This window comes from Ornithorhynchus anatinus, chromosome 1, assembly GCF_004115215.2.
Source record: "Ornithorhynchus anatinus isolate Pmale09 chromosome 1, mOrnAna1.pri.v4, whole genome shotgun sequence".
Taxonomy (NCBI): domain Eukaryota; kingdom Metazoa; phylum Chordata; class Mammalia; order Monotremata; family Ornithorhynchidae; genus Ornithorhynchus; species Ornithorhynchus anatinus.
This window is the reverse complement of record NC_041728.1, coordinates 141,669,433-141,674,063: the sequence shown is the minus strand read 5'-3', so window position 1 is coordinate 141,674,063 and position 4,631 is coordinate 141,669,433. Positions and strand designations below refer to the sequence as shown.

At 39.5% G+C, this 4,631-nt stretch overlaps 1 non-coding gene across 1 annotated transcript; it reads left to right on the top strand.

Moving 5' to 3' along the window:
- Positions 1 to 4,292: 4,292 nt before the first annotated feature.
- Positions 4,293 to 4,430, top strand: LOC114816031. The gene has a single exon (XR_003763809.1). It is a non-coding gene; the product is annotated as a small nucleolar RNA SNORA7 (small nucleolar RNA).
- Positions 4,431 to 4,631: the final 201 nt, after the last annotated feature.

Sequence of the window (4,631 nt, the reverse complement as noted above, 5' to 3'; positions counted from 1 at the left end):
CAGAGTTGCTGTGATAGCATGTATGGGACAATAGAACATCTTCAACACTATGCAGATACTTGTATATATGCATTAACACCACTTAAATATGTCAATAGTAATAATAATAATGTTACTTCTTAAGTGCTTTCTATGTGCTAAGCACTGTTGTAAGTGCTGGGGGGTAGATACAACTTAATCAGGTTGGGCACAGTCCCTGTCCCACATGGGGTTCACACTCATAATACACATTTTACAGATGAGGCCCAGAGAAGTTCAATGGCTTGCCCAATGTCACACAGAAGACATGTGGCAGAGCTGAGATTAGAACCCAAGTCCTCTGACTTCCAGGACTATGCTTTACCCACTAAGGCACACTGCTTCTCTGTGTGGAAGGATTGAGTCATCATCATAATAATGATACTTATTAGGCACTTACTCTGTACCAGGAACTGCAGGAACAAATAATTAGATTGGGTATAGAACCCTTCCCATATAGGACTCATGTCTAAGGGTGAAGATTAGCAGATATTTTATACCCATTTTATAGATGAAGACTGAAATATTTTTCCTGGAGACCTCTAACTCTAAACTGTTAAATCCTAAAGTTGAATTGGAGTAACTCATGAGAGGCATCAATGGGCAAACCACATAATGTTTTCTAGTGGTATTTGTTAGCTAGTTAACAAGCTCATTTGGGGCAGGAAATGTGCCTGTTATATTGTACTCTCCCAATCACTTTGTACAATCCGTTGCACACAATAAGTGCTCAATAAATATGATTGACTGACTTCCATGTGCTAAGCTTGGTAACTAAGTATTGGAGTAGATACAAGATTAAAAGTCAGACATAATCCTTCTCGCACATGGGGCTCAGTCTAAGGATGAGGAGGAACAGTATTTAAACTCTATTTTACAGATGAAAAACCTGAAGCACAGAGAAGTTGAATGACTTGCTGAAGTTCACATAGAGCAGGGAAGTGACAAAGCTGGGATTGGTACCAGCAATCCTTCTCCTTCTGGACCATTCTGGAATGTTGCAGCCCTACATGAAGGAGTCAGAGAATTGGCTGCAGGGCTAGTTGTGACAAGGGACAGAACAGGACCTGGGACTTTGAGCTCACTATGGGCAGGGAATGTGTCTGTTTTATTGTTCTAATGTTCTTTCACAAGTGCTTAATACCGTACTCTGCACACAGTAAGTAGTCAGCAAATATGATTGACTGATGCAGGGGCAGAAGCAGGGGAGGGAGGCGGGGCCTAGGGTAGTTCTCTAGACTGATTGTCAACTCTATTGTACTGTAATCTTCAAGTACTTAGTACAGTGCTTGGCATAAAAAAGTGCTCAGTAAATGCCAGTGATAAATCCTCTGGCTCTTAGGCCCATGCTCTTTCCACTGACAAATTTGAAAGGAAAAGTTGAAAAAAAAAACATGAGGAGATCCCCATATCAGGAGAAAAGGAATTGGAAGGTGCAGGAACCACTGAAGTATAAGAAAAATGAGATTAAAACTGTTTTGGGGGTATAGAAAATGATTTGTAGGCAGTAATAAAAGAGGAAATTAATCAGCGTAGAATGTAATGGAAAATATTAAAGAACATACTAGAATTAAAGTCTATGTGATCAGACTGAGATTAAATACAAATACTGACTAATTTGGTGCTTTTTCCATAGCATTAATATTAAAAACTAAAAATTTTAAAGGTTCTGATGATTATTTCCAGAAATGTTAATGGAAGATTCAATATGTAATAGTTAGTAATAACACTTATAAGTAATTTTCTTCCAGAACACAATAGCGACTGATATTTCAAGTCACTGCTGGAAATAGAAACACTCACTGCCTCTTGTAACCTTACTAGGAATTTAACAAAAGAGAACATTTGGGAAATAAGGTAATTAGCTTCAAATCTTTGCTTTCTAAAAAAGGTTAATTATTTTCACAGGTTCCATATTTAAATAAGCTTTCTTGTGACCAACTCAAAAATTAAATAAAATATATGTTGAAAGAGACTTACTAGCTGAAAGAATTACATTTACCAAATGCAACCTGTAAATGGCAATTTTAATTATAAAAAATCACGATGTTCAAATAATCTTTTCCACAGATAGCATGTTCCCCTTTCGATACCTGTTAGAAATAGTTTGGGACTAAACAAACAGTCATTTGTCTTGGTAAATTCTTCTCAATCTTGTTCTGTTTAGGACAGAGTTAACCCTGGAAAGGGCAGAGAGGGAAGAGAAAGGAATGAGGGGTCCAAAATTGAACAAGAGCTACAAGAAGAAATCTTCCTTTAGGTACCCAAACAGAGAGGATCCTGTGTGATTCTCTGCTCCATTGCACTAGCCATCTAATGATTTTATTATTACATGGGGTCATAATAATAATAATGATAATAATCATAGCATTTGTTAAACACTTACTGTGTGCCAGACACTGGACTAAGTGCTGGAGTAGATGCAACATAATTGGGTTGGACAGAGTCCCCCTTCCATAGAGGACTCCCAGTCTCAGTCCTCTTTTCACAGATGAGATATCTGAGGCACAGAGAAGTTACGTGATTTGCACAAAGTCACACAGCACAGAAATGACAGTGCCTGGATTAGAAGCTAGGCCCTTCTGACTCCCAGGCCCATACTCTATCCACTAGGCCATGCTGCTTCTCAATGATCCTTCTTTGGCCTTCTTCAAACATCCATGACTACCCTTGTTAAACTACATATCATTATGTTCGGATCCAGTTATAGTGCTGATATTTATTACCAGTTCCTTGTTTCTGTAGGCCATTTCAGAACAATGTTGAAGAATAGAGAGATGTCCCAGAATTATGAAATTACTAGCTAAATGGCTCAGCCTTGCACTTATACCCAGTTATATCTTTTATTCATTTGAAGCATTCCCCAGAGTGGTCTGGGGAAAGCTTAATTTCTATCCCACTGGTATAGATATCTCCGGATATCTATGAGTGCTGTGCACACAGTACGTCCTCAATAAATACAACCGAATGAATGAAGGGAGACTTGAATTCCACATTTCTCCCAGTCATTACTTAGAGAAAAGGGAAAAGTTTGAGTTCATCCCCCAAGGTTCTGTTTGTCATCTCTAAGATTTTGACCCTTATGGATGGGCAGAAAATCTGTTTATTGTTGTATTGTAATATAATTGAATGAATAAATGAATGAATGACCAGCTAACCAATCAATCAATCAGTGGTGTTCATTCAATTGTATTTATTGAGCCCTTACTGTGTGGAGAGCACTGTACTAAACACTTGGGAAGTACAATTCAGAAGCAGCGTGGCTCAGTGGAAAGAGCTCAGGCTTGGGAGTCAGAGGTCATGGATTTGAATTCCAGCTCTGCCACGTATCAGCTGTGTGACTGTGGGCAAATCACTTCACTTCTCTAGGTCTCAGTTTCCTCATCTGTCAAATGGGGATGAAGACTGTGAGCCTTATGTGGGACAACCAGATTACCCTGTATCTACCCCAGCGCTTAGAACAGTGCTCTGCACATAGTAAGCACTTAATAAATACCAACATTCTTCTTCTTCTTATTATTATTATTACAATTCAGCAACAAATAGAGACAATCCCTACCCAACAATGGGCTCATTTATTGAGCGCTTGCTATTTGCAGAGCACTGGGCTAAGCACTTTGGCGATTACTATATGACAGAGTTGGTAGACACATTCCCTGCCCACAAGATGCTTACAGTCTAGAGGTGGAGAAGCAACAGGGCATCTCTTTTGTTTCTACTCCTCCTCCTAATTAAGTGACCCCTGCACTTTGCCTATCTCTTCCCTTCTTTCTACTTTGTTCCAGCTCCTCATCTTTCCTACTTTTCTTTCACTTCAGGAGATTGAAATGCCAGAAGCTTGAGTTGGAAATACCCAGGAGACTAAATGAGTTTTGAGTGGATATGGAATACATTTGCACAATTGCAGGCTAGTCAGATTTGATTCTAATTAAAATTTTCTTGGTATCTCTTATTCTCCCATTTCCCTCTCTTCACATTCTGTTCAGTACAATGCTTTCTCAAAATGGGTGAAAGATTGCTGTTCCAAGTACTCCAGTAGATTAGTATATGTCTCCAGCACCAAATCAATTGCCCTATAATGATTAGTTTCCAATGAAAGTGCCTCCAACATTTTCCACAGTCCTATCAACATGAATAGAAGTCTTACCAGGAAAACATTATTATATGGAACAAATGCTCTCCTTTTGGCCTCCATGAGTAATGCAGATATGCCTCAATAAAGTATCTAGAGTCCAATTATTATTCTCAGATTTGTCAGTGATTACCAAAGAGTGCCCCTCTCAGGACTGCACCTGAAGTGTATCCAGTACTCTACCAGTCTCATCTATGGGAGGGAGATACAAGCAGAAGCATACCCATTCCATTCCTGGCTTGGACAGTGGCTAGCAAGTGGAAGTCAATCTGCTACAAAACTCCCATCTGCTAAGCAGCAGTGACATGGGAGAGAGTTGAATCTGGTTTACTGCATGGAAGAAGGCAGTGGTAAACCACTTCTGTAATTTTACCAAGAAAACTCTAGGGATCTAATACCAGAACAACTGCAGATGGAGAGTGTGGAGTTCTGGGAGAGGTGTGTCCATGGAGTCATTATGGGTCGGAGATGACTCGACAAC